Consider the following 14,785-nt stretch of genomic DNA (forward strand, 5'->3'; position numbering starts at 1 on the left):
ATAAACACAAGAATTTTTCATACTCCCTTTAGTCACACTCCCAGCTTCTCCTCTCACTGCTCTGGTGTAAAATACCCTTCTCTCTTTTTCCCTTAACAGGTGTTATTAAGAGTCAATTTTCATGCTGTATTCTTTGTTGAATTTTTGAGAGACGTTTAACGTGAACAGAGATTTTGAAGAATGGCTTGTGTGTGGAAACAAAATGTGATTTTACATTAGTTACATCAGGGCTCTTATGCTTATTTTCTATTTGGGGCAATCTGTAGAGGTCTTAAGCATTAGAAAGTGGGAGGGCCCTGTAAAATAATGATGCTGGCCGTTTAAATGTCCATTTCCACTACCTTTATATTCTTCAACAGTGTTAAACGTAACTTGGGACAAATAGTCATAAATAGAGTGTACTGTGTTGAAAGAAGTTTAATCAGAAAGAGTAAACATCTCTGCTATTCTTCATGCATTTATTCTGTGGTGTGAGAAATAGTGACCTTGAGGGATGGGAGAATTTACTGGAAGCATCTATGTGTCAAATTTGGTGAGTAGAAATACAAGCAGATATATTAGTAAATTCAAAAGAAGTCACTAGTTCTGTCACAAACTTACAGAAAGAAGGGAAGAATCAAGAAAGAGGAAACAAACAGAACCCTGGATGGTTCTCTTGATCTCTAAAGTAAGAGGAGTCAACAACACTAAAAATTTAGCCAGATGGAATTAGACTCCCTAACGTTTGCACTAATACACGTAAGTGAATTAAATAATACTTAGACCGAGGAGACTCATACATAGTCCAGGAAGCTCCATACCCCCAGAAAATGGCAAATTCAAGCATTATGGAAAATGCATACTTGAGAGAGCTTTGGTATTCTCCAGACCCATAGATTCTCTCACTTACTTGATTAACATCATCATAGGTTATAAATCATATAGGTACATATTCATGTCTTACCTGTTCAAGTTCCCCACATTAAAAATCCACAGAAAGAATCATGGATGAAGTAACTTCACATACCCACTGTCCTGATAAGGTGGTCTGGAAGTGGAACAGCGTGGGAAGCTTGCTGGTTGGATTTCTATTGGTGCCCCAACTAACACCCAGGAAACTAGACACTGAAAAACAGACTTACCTATTTCAATCACTTATTCCTTCATTCAAGAAATATCTACTCTGTGACCATGTTAGTAGCACTCCCTAATTATTCATTAAACTGGACATTTGCGTTTTATTGTTGTAAGCTACATCAGTTATGTCCATAATCAAAATTAGAGAAAAGTACATAGTAGAAGCAGAAAACAACATAATGACAGGAACAGAAAACCAAACAGGTGAATTAAAAGAAAAACTTGGAAAAATCCAGAGAATAATCAAAAGAAGCAGAAATTAAAATATGAAGAAAATATCTTTTAAAAGGAGAGTAGATACAAGAGTTCCAAAATACATCTGAAAACAACAGATGCAAGAAGATAAAATACGTTTGGGGTTGACAAAAGACAAGTTTTCAAACCAAATGATTCAATTTTCTGGGGAAACTATTGTTCTAGTTTAATACTAAGAAAAATCAAACTTGAGGTAGAAAAAAGCCTTATAAGAATTGTGTCTGGGAAAAAAAATCACACACACACACACACACACACACACACACACACACACATGCACACACACACACACAGTATATTCATGTAAGAAGTAACCAGCCAGGGTGGCTTTATTCTTCTATTGCAACATACGAACACTGGAAGATTATTTAGCAGCATAAAATGAGTTTTGAGAGGAAAAAATGTTACTCAAAAAAAAAAAAAAGATATATACAGCAGAAAATCACTTAACTTTCTTGAAGAATTTCATTGCAAAATTCACGTCAAGATAAAATTCATAATGTGGGGTTCCTGGGTGGCTCAGTTGGTTGATCAGTCAACTCTTGATTTCAGCTCAAGTCATGAGCTCATAGTTCATGGTTCAAACCCTGCATTGGGCTCTGTGCTGACAGTGCGGAGCCTGCTGGGGATTCTCTCTCTCCCTCTCTCTCTGCCCCTCCCTGCTCTTGCTCCCTGTCTCTCAAAAAATAAAAAAGATGGAATTCATAACCTAACATAGGTCCAATCACTTCTTACCTACTTGGCTGCAGTATCCACATACCAATTCATCATTATCCTTTACCTGGATTTGTGTAAACACCTCTTAACTGGTTTCTCTGCTTATAGTTTTTCATTTCTATGATCTATTCTCAAGTATTCAGTGATCTTGTTGAAATGTAAGTAAAAATGTGTCACTCAGCTGTTCAAAACCTTGTAATAGTGTTATATCTCATGCAGAGTAAAATCCAAGCTTCTTGTGTTTTCTATGGTCTCCCAGGGCTCGGCTCTGCTTTTGTTCCCTTACCTCGCCTACTCCACCTCCTCGCCCTTCTCAGCCTAAGTCCACTAGCCTTCTTGAACATGCCAGATCTAAGACTCCCTCCATGCCCTTCTATTTTCTCTCCCCTCTATTTGAAATATTCTTTGATCAAATTTCCCTTAGTCACCCTTTTTCACCTCAGGTTTTACTATAATATCACCATGTCACTGGTGATTTCGTGATTTCAGACTTCCAATTTATCCTTTCAAACATTGTTTTCTTTCCTTGTTGAATTTTTAGCATATACATTTTCCTTTTAACCTACTGTATATTGTATTTAAGTCTTGGTTTTTATTCTACCACAGTGTTAGTATCGTAGGAACAGGGACTTTTGTGCTTTTTGTTTATTACTGTACACAAATGCTTTGAATTTTAGCTGACACACACACACACACACACACACACACACACACACACTGATTAAATATTCATTAAAAATGTGACATTTTAAAAATTAACATCTAATTTGCATACATAAATTGAGAAAAGAAGGATATACCCTTGATGTGATAAAGAATTTCTATCTTGGGGCACCTGGGTGGCTCAGTCAGTTAAGCGCCCAACTTCAGCTCAGGTCATGATCTCATGGTTCATGGGTTCAAGCCCCGCTGTGAGCTCTGTGCTGGCAGCTCAGAGCCTGGAGCCTGCTTCAGATTCTGTGTCTCCCTCTCTCTCTGCCCCTCCCCTGCTCATGCCCTGTCTCTCTCTCTCTCTCTCTCAAAATAAATATTAAAAATATTTTTAAATACAAAAAAGAATTTCTATCTCAAACTAATAGAAATCATATGTAGTGGAGTGGAAAAAGTGGTAGTTAGACTCCAAACTTAGTGATTATATACTCCAAGCTGGAAGCATTATAGTCCAGATTAGTGGTCTTTTTATCATTAGTATTCAGCATTGTATACTAAGATTTATAGCAGATGCCACTAGATAAATAAAATTTCTATAAGGCAGAAGATAAAATACCTTCTTTTGTGCATATGGTGATCATTTACCATGAAAGTACTAGTGAGATCTGTAACAAGAGAAAATGGTGCCTATTATATGACAGCTAAAAAGACTAGTTCCAGAGCACAAATAAACTCCTTTCATTATAGCAAATACTTGGCATTCAGGAAGAGGTAAGTAACACACACTCGGAGAATCAGAAAAGACTGTTTATTCTGCACTGGTGCTGGCCCAGCAGAGTCCTCTCCAAAGGCTGAGCATCCGGCTCAGGTTTTACTGATCTTTTGTATATATGTGCTTCTGGGTGGGCAGGACTAGTATAGTTAAGTTTCTGGCTCCTGGCTACTGGCTGATGTAAGAGGCAAGCAAGATTACAGAAGCCAAAAGAATGCAAGGGGAGTATCCAGCTTGGACATCTTGCTGGCCCTCTTTATCTGCTCTTACTGGCTTTCCTTCTCACTTGTGGGCCCCTAGAGCAATTTGGGATGAATTTGAGGTAGGCTAAAGGTCCTGCCGAAAAGGCAGAAATGTACATAGTGAAGTATTTTATTCTGGTTATTTTTTATTGGATTATAATTGACATTAATTTCAGGTATAAAAGATAGTAACTTGATATTTTTATCCATTATGAAATGATCCCCACAATAGGTCTAGTTACCATCTGTCACCATACAAAGTTAGTACAATATTATTCCGTATGCTGTACATTATATCTGCATGATTTACCTATTTGATAACTAGAAATTTGTTTCTCTTAGAATCCTTTATTTTACCTGTCCTGTACTCCACTTCCCTCTGGCAACCACCAGTTTATTCTCTGTATCATGGGTCTGTTTTGTTTTGTTTGTTCACTTTTTTTTTAGATTCCACATATATGTGAAGTCACATCGTATTTGTCTTTCTCTGACTTATGTCACTTAGCATAAACCCTCTAGGTATATCCATATCATTGCAAATGGCAGAATTTCATTATTTTTTACGGCTGAGTAATATTCCACTGTGTGTATATGTGTATATCTATCCATTTATCTATCAATGGATACTTAGGTTTCTTCCGGTTATCATTGATATGCTTTCAAAACATATCTCTTGGTAGAAGAGGCCTGGGCAGTATGGGTTATTCTCTGTGATCTCTTATTGAATACTTTACCTTTCTGATTTCCCTCACACAAAGCCCTCCGCTTCCTTGGTTATTCTGGGTGTTAGTTCTCCTTTGAACAACTCTGTTTTCTTTTCTCCTCTACATCAGTCAGAATTTCTTACAATATCAGAACATTGGTTGCATGGAATATGTAGCAATGTGTATACTGAGTCAAAGAAGAATTTTCTTGTTAGAATGTCATAACAGTACACATGGCTCAATGTTGGAGGAATAAGAGCCCTTCTTAGTCAATAAATGAATTATTTTCAGAAATTGATGATTAACACATTTAGAGAGGAGTTAAACTGACTCAGTTAAACTGAACTCAGTTAAACTAAATCAAACTTAGCAACTCAGATTACTCTCCCATCTTTCTGGGTAGTTTGTTTTCAAAAACATGCTTTTATTTTATTTTTCTTTAATCTTGGATCTTATTGATCTTTTAAATTGTTTTCTGTGGAAACTCCCCTTTAGGGGAGTATCTTCTCTACAGGAAAGCTGACTTTAAATATGTTATGCTGGCATATTATATATTGATTTACAAACACATTTTGCATTAGTAAGTAGTCACTGCTCATGACCAAATTGCATGCATTTCCTTTTGTATGGATTCTAATTTGTTCTAAGAAGTTAATTCGCCAAAGAGTTCATCATGATTCTTTCTCTCAAACCTGTTTCTAATTTTTCCTCCTTGATTTATTGTTGGTGCATTGAATGACCTGTATATGCCTCTACTTGCCCTTGTCCTATCAGTTCTATCACCTGAATTGCAATTTTCTTTCCTAAAGTAACCACAATCAGGGGTACCTGGGTGGCTCAGTCATTTGAAGTGTCCAACTTTGGCTCAGGTCATGATCTCTCAGTTCATGAGTTCGAGCCCCACATCAGGCTTGCTAATGTGAGTACATAGCCCGCTTCAGATCTTCTGTACCTCCCTCTCTCTATCCCTACCCCCGCTTGTGGCATACTGATGAACTGATCATTCTGTTTTGTTGTGTTAGTTTTTATTTTAAACAAAGTTTAAATTTTGACATGTATTTATTGATGCCAACAAAAACCACAATGTAAAAAAAAAAAATAAAACAATAAAAACATAATGTAAATTAGAGTAGACTAATATGTTAATTTCTCTCTTGCTTAAATGTAAGTTCATTTTCTCACATTCACATGACCACTTTCTTATAGCCTCATGCACACAAACATACACACAAATATACATAAAGGCACAATGTGTCATATATTCTAGCCAAAATTTAAAAAACCGCTATACATCAATATTTATCTCAAGTTAAAATAATGTGATTGGAAAAATATCTCGGAATAAGATTAATTTTTAATTATTGCAAAAAATATAATTGTTTATCATCACCTAAGGAATTGGCTACAAAAATCTAAGTAACCCATGATGGAGTGTAAAATTTATAGTATTTGTCATCATAAAAATAATATAATAAAAGTAAAGTATCAAGAGTGATGCTAAACATTTAAGTTCCTTAATAGTGAAAATCCACACAAAGGACTTCAATAACTGTTTCAAAATATCATTTGAAAATTAGGTATTTTCCCTTTCATTGAGATATATTTTGAACACATTTATTGGTAGGTATATCTAAAAGTAGAGTTGTTAAAGAAGAAGAAAAATCTGGGGCGCCTGGGTGGCGCAGTCGGTTAAGCGTCCGACTTCAGCCAGGTCACGATCTCGTGGTCCGTGAGTTCGAGCCCCGCGTCGGGTTGCTCGGAGCCTGGAGCCTGTTTCCGATTCTGTGTCTCCCTCTCTCTCTGCCCCTCCCCCGTTCATGCTCTGTCTCTCTCTGTCCCAAAAATAAATAAAAAAAAAAAAAAGAAGAAAAATCAGTGTACTGCAAAAATTCAATGCACTATATTGAAGAGTACACCGTAACAATAATCTCAGTAACACAGTCATCTCAGCCACAAACACAGATCAACATGCATTTCTCCCTTCTCCCACCCCCCACCCCCCGCCTCCCTTAACTACCTTCTTATCTTGCCCTCTCTTCTTTTCTGTTGTAGACCATTAAAAAAAACAGAACAGAGGCTTTAGTACCACGCTAATATTGATGTAAATTTTGTTTTATCTTCTTATTTTCTGTTCAATGATCTCAATATAAGCATAATAATTCATATGTGGTAAAATTGTAAAGAAAAATATGCTTATAAAGAAAAGATGAAAGTCTAACAAACTTGAGACAAAGAAAATGTTCTGTTGTCATGAATGACTCTTATAAATGCATGCACTGATGATAGAACTGCACTTTTATTTTCTTTTAAGATCAGAGAAAGTATACTTTCTCAAAAATAGCGCAGCTAGTTGAAATCACTGTTTATATATACAGAATTAGGTAGAATTCCTTAATAAATCCTGATGGGATTTCCTTAGCTAATGCAAATTAAATATTAAAATTGAAAAATTAAAAACTAAAATTTCAAGAATGAAATTTGAAAAGTTATAAATAAATGGAGATCTATGCCAAGTTCCTGGATTAGAATATGAAATATTTTAAAAAATCAATTATTAATTATTAACTGAGACATTTATAAGCTGGTTCTAAAAAAATATATGTAAAATTAAAAAAATCAGATTCAATGACAAATCAATCTTGAAAAATAAGGGTAAGTCAATCTTTTTTTAAATTTTTTTTTCAACGTTTATTTATTTTTGGGACAGAGAGAGACAGAGCATGAACGGGTGAGAGGCCGAGAGAGAGGGAGACACACAGAATCGGAAACAGGCTCCAGGCTCTGAGCCATCAGCCCAGAGCCCGACGCAGGGCTCGAACTCACGGACCGACAGATCGTGACCTGGCTGACGTCGGACGCTTAACCGACTGCGCCACCCAGGCGCCCCATGTCAATCTTGAAAAAAAGGATATTCTCCAAACTTAAAGCTATAGGCTATAGTAGACAAAACAGATATGGTGAATAAATTTTTGAGAAAAGTGGCAAGGAAATTCAATAAGAAAAAGCTAGTTAAAAAAGAAAACATAAAAACTGGATATCCATGTGGAAAAGAAATTAATTATGACCCTTACCTCACAACACATACACAAATTAATTTCAGATGGATAACATAGAACAAAAGTTAAAACTTTAAATTTTTGAGAAAAAAAAATCTTTGCCATTTTTTAGATTGACCAAGATCTTTTAGAAATGCACAAAAGACACTGGCCATAAAAATATTTGTAAGTTAGAATTCTCAAAATTAAAAATTTTTGCTCATCATATTATATCTTAAAAAATGAAAAAGTAGGACATGGAGTAGAACAGTAGAAGAAAATATTTGAGATTATAATATTATATACATATATATAATACATGTTATATACGTTATATATATAAAAGTGTTGTCTTGTACCTAGAATAAAGAATTTATACAATTGAATAATAAAAGGAAGTAATTCAATTAGTAAGGTGGGCCGAAGACTTTAACAGATACTTTACAAAGATACACGAATGGCCGTCTAATAAGCATATGAAAAGATGACATCATTAACCGGTAAATAAAAATTTTAAAAATGCAGCAACAAAAAAAATTCAAAACCACAAGCATGGTTAAATTTGAACAGATTGATAATACCAAGCCTTGTCAATGATGTTGAACAGTCGGTGAAGCACTTGGCACTGTGGTGTTTTGAGTGGGAATGTAAAATAGTAGACCCACTTTAGAAAAAGATGTCTTATAAATTAAATATAACCCTACTCTACTTCTGCAGAAATATACAACCAAAATTGTTATACAACAGTGTTCATTGTAGCCCTATTCATCATAACCCCAGACTAGAAACAACCCAAACGTCCCTCAAATGCCAATTGGATGTATAAATACAAATAATGCAGGAGTCATACAATACAATACTACTCAGTAATCAAAACAAATCACTGTCACATGTAACAACATGCATGAATTGACAGAATGCATTTAGTAAAAGAAGCCAGATTCAAAAAAGTATAAATGGTATGAGTCCATTCACTCACAGTTAAAGAACAGACAAGTAATTTATTACAGTAGTAAATATGAGAGTGGTGGCTGCCCCTGGGGCAGAGAAAATTGAATACACAAGGACAAATGGAAACTTGCTCGGGTGACAGAAATGTTCTATATATTAATTGAGGTGACAGTTTCATAGATTATTACATTTGTTCAGACTCTAAACTGTATATTTAAAACATGCGTCTTATCACATATAAGAGATCAATTCATAGAAAATAGGATGTGATGGGAAAGGGAGAATGCAAATGCATATGGGCTTGCATGCAACATGAGATAACATTGTCTCCAAAAACTATTTAAAATGAAAAAGAGCATAATATCTGTTTTTCATAAAGAAATAGAGCAATGGAATTTCTCAAATACTATTAGTACCAATATAAATTTCTAAAACCACTTAGCAAAACTGGCATTTGAAAACATTCATTTCTATAACCAAGCAGTTTTACTCCTGGTTATATTTCCGTAGGAATGTATACACATGTTCACCATGAGTCAATTACTGGAAGATTTATAGCACCAGTATTAGTAAAGGGCAAAAGCTAGAGAATAACCAAATGCAACCCACAGTAGCATGCATAGGTAAATTATGATATATTCATACAGTAACATTTTATACAATAATGAAAATGAATGATTTGCAACTATGTAATGGATACATTTCCCAAACGTAATTTTGAGCAAAATAAGTCCAATAGACAGAAGAGCGTGTGCCCTATATATAACAAAATATCATTATATACAATGCACAAAAACAGATCAAGCCAATCTATATGTTAAAGAGGCAAGTAGTGGGGCACCTGGGTGGCTCAGTTGGTTAAGCATCTGACTTAGGCTCAGGTCATGATCTAACAGTTCATGAGTTTGAGCCCTGCGTCATGCTCTGCGCTGACAACTCAGAGCCCAGAGCTTGCTTTGGATTCTGTGTCTCTCTCTGCTCCTCCCCCATTCATGCTCTGTCTCTGTCTCTCAAAAATAAATAAATATTTTTTAAAAATTTAAAAATAATAAAGAGGCAAGTAGAGAAGGAGAGAGGTTGACCAATTATATGTAAAGGAAATTCCAAGTGCTGAACCACAAAGAATCTTTCATTGATTTTGTGGTAGATCACTCAAGAGTAGTCAGTATATGGAAATTTATCAGCCTATACACATGCACTTAGATCTCAATCTAAGCTTTAAAAAAAAAAAAACTTTTTGTGAAGTTGCATATTGAATAATGCAAAGAGGTGTTCAACACCCTAACCTAAAAAAGCAAATGTCTCATTGATGACTTTAACATGTTAATTGTTTAAAACATCCTGCCACAAAATTTTGGAGGCAACATGGTTTTTTAAAAAGAATTCTGGAGCCGGGCTCAGGAGCCATTACAGTCTTGTCTCCAGTTCTAGTTAAAATGTAACTATGATTATTTAACATTTGTAAACCTTGGCATCTCCACCCATGATATGAGATAATTATGTTAGCTGGTCTGTATGATTATTTCTACCTCTAAAATTCTTTGAATCTGTTGTACCTGAGAAATATAAGTTTAAAATCTTTTAATTTTTAATGCAATTAAGATACAGAATGGTAATAGAATATTCAATGTTTTGTTTAATTTTTTTCCAACGTTTATTTATTTTTGGGGGGACAGAGAGAGACAGAGCAGGAACGGGGGAGGGGCAGAGAGAGAGGGAGACACAGAATCGGAAACAGGCTCCAGGCTCCGAGCCATCAGCCCAGAGCCTGACGCAGGGCTCGAACTCACAGACCGCGAGATCGTGACCTGGCTGAAGTCGGACGCTTAACCGACTGCGCCACCCAGGCGCCCCTAGAATATTCAATGTTTTATTTAGTTGTACATAATCTCTTAAGTATTTAACAAAAGAGAAAAATAATTTGTTAAACTCTTGATCCCTTCGGGCTTGGCAGTAGCTAACCTTTTGATTAAATTGTAAGTGAAGTCTATAGAAAAGCAAAGGAAACTTTTAGAGTCGGTTACATGTTCGCAGAATATGTTGCATCCACCTTTCTCGAAATTTGAGTGTGGTTTCATTACCTTAGGTTTAAAATACCCGTGCAAGGCTTCTGTTTAGGGGAACAATTATCCCATCTTTATTTTTATGATTTCTAAATGCCACATTAACTGCACTGGTATCGGTTCAGATAATAAAATGGCAATCAGTATTCAATGAATTGGATAATTTTCTTATGAACGTGAGGACATAGTGTCTATCTGCTTTTATATCCATGTTTTTATTTCAGCTCCCAGGACACCTTTCTTTCACAACCCATTAAGTTTCCAATGTGTGGAAGCTTTTGGATTATTTAGCTTATCATAATAAAACAGTCCACTCAATATAATCCCTAGGAAAGGTAGACCACATCTGAAATGATTTTTATTTATTCCTCCTTTTTATGGTAATAAAATGATGCCTATTGGTTCTACAAATGCACAAATAAACATTTTTAGGAAAAATTTTTAGGCATCATGACTTTTAATTTTTGTTCTCATTCCCAAGCCAATAAATTTATATAGAAGGATTCTTCCCACTGCCAAAAAGACGAAACAAAACAAAAATTAAAGGTCTCCATACCTAAAACTACAAATGTTAAGAAAGCAGTAAACTCCATAGAACAAGAACTATTAAAACTTATAGTAGGCATCCATCATGAATTTGCACTTTCGAAATTGACCTATCCATCCTTTTAAGCAGACGATTGCTGTTTCTGTTAAACCACTCTCATGGTGGCTATGGGCCTGACTTGGTGAACTGGAAAAGTCAACTTTTGAGAGACTCATTGTTACCCTCTCCTGTCATTTTCTAAGGCAGATTTTAAGAGGGTCACATGGAGCTATAACATTAGAACCATATACTCATCTTTCTATCAACACCTTCACTGGAGAAGTTTCATGGTCACAAATCCAATGTGCACAAAACAGAACTCATATCCTCTCAGATCTGCTCTTTATGTGTCCATAAAGGACTCTGTTCCCCTGAATTCATGTTTCCACAAGAAAGGACCAAAGTAGGGTTCACATTTCTGCCCCTCTCTTTCTACTTCTTATGTAATTGGCGTATTTGCAAGAAGAAACCTGCTTTGCTTGGCTGAGCTCCTTCAGGACTTCTGTTTTATTCAGCCTACCTGTAGGGAAGATGCTCTCAGATTTGATTTCCCACAACAATCACCACTACAGAATTTTAGAACATTTTCATCATCCCCAAAAGGAAATTCTGTACCCATTAGCTCTCATCCTCCTCCTCCTGCCTTCTCCTCTACCCCCTGTTAGTTACTAATCTACTGTCTTCCTCTATGGATATGCCTCTTTTGGACATTTCATAAAAATAGAATCATACACTATGTGACCTTTTAGGCCCAGCTTCTTTTACTTAACATAGTGTTTTCAAGGTTCATCCAGGTTGTAGATAAATCTGTACTTCATTCCTTTTTATGTTGAATAATATTTCATTGCAAAATTTTCATTTTGTTAGTCCATTCGGCAGTTGATGGATATTTGTTTCCATTGTTTGGATTTTATGAATAATGCTGTGAATATCTGTGTACAAGTTTTTTTCATGGACATATTTTTTCAGTTACCTTGAGCATATATCTAAGTGGAGTTTTCAGGCCATACGGTAACTCTGTTTAACTCTTTGAGAAACCACAAAACTTTTCCAAAGTGGCTGTAACATTTTACGTTCCCACGAGCAATATTTGAGGGTTCTAATTTTTCCACATCCACACCAATATTGTTGTTATCCATCTTTTGTATTATAGCCATTCTAGGGGGCGTGAAGTGGTATTTCATCATGATTTGACTTCTATTTCCCTAATGATGTTGAGCATCTTTTAATGTGATTATTCACATGAAGGTATTTTTGTATCTTCTCCGGAAACATAGCCGTTCAAATCCTTTGCCCATTTTTAATTTGTGTTATTTGTGTTTTTTAAGCTGTAATAATTTTTATAATTTTAGATATCTGGTGTAGAATTGACCATCATTTTCTCCCATTCTGTGCGCTGTGTTTTCACTTCCTTGATAGTGCACTTTCAGGTACACAAGATTTTATTTTGGATGAAGTCTGATTGACTTATATATTGTTTTGTTCTGTTTCTTGTAGTTTTTATGCCATGTCTAAGAAATCATCATTTAATCCAAGGCCATAAAGATGTACACTTAAGTTTTCTTCTATGGAGTTTATATCCTGATCTCTTACATTTAGGTATTTGGTCCATTTGGAGTCAAATTTTGTTTGTGCTGTGAGGAAGGAGTCCTCTACGGATATTTTAATCACTTCAACTTGAGAGAGAAAGAAAGGGCCATTAATCACTGGTCATCATCTGTAAATTCAACAATTACAATCAAATGCTGATGACTGCAACTTTTTTGTTTTAATGAATTCAGTCTTTAACTCTCCTCTGAGCTCCAGTTATTTCTACACAACTTCATACTCACATCCTTAATTTGTAAGTGGATGCTTTCTCTACCTTTCAGTAATCATATGACCAAATTCTAGGAACACCTTCAAACATAATTTGAGTTTAATAATCTTCATAAAAAGCACTATAGTCCATCACACCACCTTCTCCCCTGGAGGACAGATGTTGCCTCTGTACTGTGTCTGCTTCCAATCTTATCTTCTTATAGCACATTCTCCAAAAAAAAAAAAAAGAAAAAAAAAAGCCAGATTGACAACTTTTAAGCACACAATTCAATTCCCTCCACTCTTTGCAACCATGGCTTTCCTGGATAGTAATCTTGTCTCTGAAGGGAAATGTGTCAATGTTTGGAGACATGTTTTATTGTCACAGTGAGGGGGAAATGCTATTATCATCTAGCGTGTAGAAGAGGAGTATGATGTTAAATGTCCTAAAAATCTGTTACATGGCCTCAAATTTTAGTAATACCAAGATTGAGATAACCTGTAACTCTTAGAATAAAATCCAAAATCCTTACCGTGGACTAGAGAGCTCTACATAACCCTTCCTACTTCTCAGAACTTACCTCCCATTTACCACCTCACACAGTATACTCTAGCCACACATTGTGTTTCTCCAACACACAAAACTACTTCCTGAATCAAAGCCTTTAAACTCTGCTTTGCCTAGAGTACTCTACCTCCAGATTTTTGCCAGGTTGACTCCTTGTTATCTCGCAGGCCTCTGTTCAAGCATAACATCCTAAAAGATTCAAGCCCTCAAAGCCATAGAGAAGAGAGTATTTTAGAGGAGGAGATTACAAAGGTATCAGGAAGAAAAACCCATGATACAGAAAATGAAGGAATCATAGACCTCTTTATAAACTGCATATTTCGAATAGCTGAAGCATGTAGTGCATGCAGTCTCTTCAAAGGTTGAGTGGACAGAGATGTGCAATGACCTACATAAATAAATGTTAACTCATGGTTGAGAATTGCCTGGTGGACATGATAGAATGTCATTAGGAGAGCAGATTGAGATTCCCATTAGGGTTCAAACTGGATTGAAGGATGATGAGGTAAATAAAGAAGGTACTTATGGAGTGTGGGAAATAGGAAAAGGAGGTCATTGAGAGGAATATTGAAGGTAAAGGGTACTATATGAAAATGTTTCATAAAATTAAGGGATACAGAGTATGGACAGAGAGGCAATTCAGAGGTTAAGATCTTAAAGACAATAATTCCTACTGATGATTAGATACCAAATGTAGCTATCTCAGTGAGGGCAAAAATAGAATTGCATGGAAATCCATTGGAGCTGAAGAGATAAAACAAGCAAACAAAAATTATGTGCAGGGGTGATTAAAGAGTTAACACATGAATATTTAATTCCCCAATTATAGTGACAGGAGATCAGGGTGAGAATTCAGATTTGAGCTGAAATTAATCAAGAAGGTGTTAAGTGGGACTGAAAGTTCTTGTATGCAAATTCACAGCAATTAATATCGGTTGCCTGGACCACTCACTGTATTGAGAATAAACGAATAATTCAAAGACTGGGCCAGATTCAGCTGGAAAGAGTAGTCCTGGAGAATGGAGGGAAGAAATGCTGGCATCTCTTCTGGGTGTTCCTTGCTGTTATGATACCATATATCTTAGCAATTGAAAGATTGGAAAAAGTATAATAAAGGGGTATGAAAATCCTAAACTACAAGTAGGGGGGAGCTAATCATCAGGCAACAGTAGGTAAAACAAAGTGTAGCAGAGAGCAAAGAATGTGTTGATTCTCTTTTCCAAAAGCTATGCCGTGGTGAGGTTAGGAGGTGCAGGGCCTCTGTATGAGAGAATTGATGGGACATTGATCAATGTGGGTTGGAGCATTGGAGGAAGACTGGATTT

General features: G+C 35.8%; 1 long non-coding RNA gene across 5 annotated transcripts in view; it reads left to right on the plus strand.

Moving 5' to 3' along the window:
• The window catches only part of LOC123384787, a 269,112-nt gene that overhangs the window by 99,884 nt on the left and 154,443 nt on the right, over nt 1-14,785 (plus strand). For 2 of the 5 annotated variants that reach the window (XR_006596349.1, XR_006596354.1), the window contains one exon: nt 100-2,572. The exons of the other annotated variants lie outside the window; for them this stretch is intronic. This is a non-coding gene — a long non-coding RNA (uncharacterized LOC123384787). Of the gene's footprint in view, nt 1-99; nt 2,573-14,785 lie in introns of those variants that run through there. 5 annotated transcript variants of the gene reach the window in all.

This window comes from Felis catus, chromosome B1, assembly GCF_018350175.1.
Source record: "Felis catus isolate Fca126 chromosome B1, F.catus_Fca126_mat1.0, whole genome shotgun sequence".
NCBI lineage: Eukaryota > Metazoa > Chordata > Mammalia > Carnivora > Felidae > Felis > Felis catus.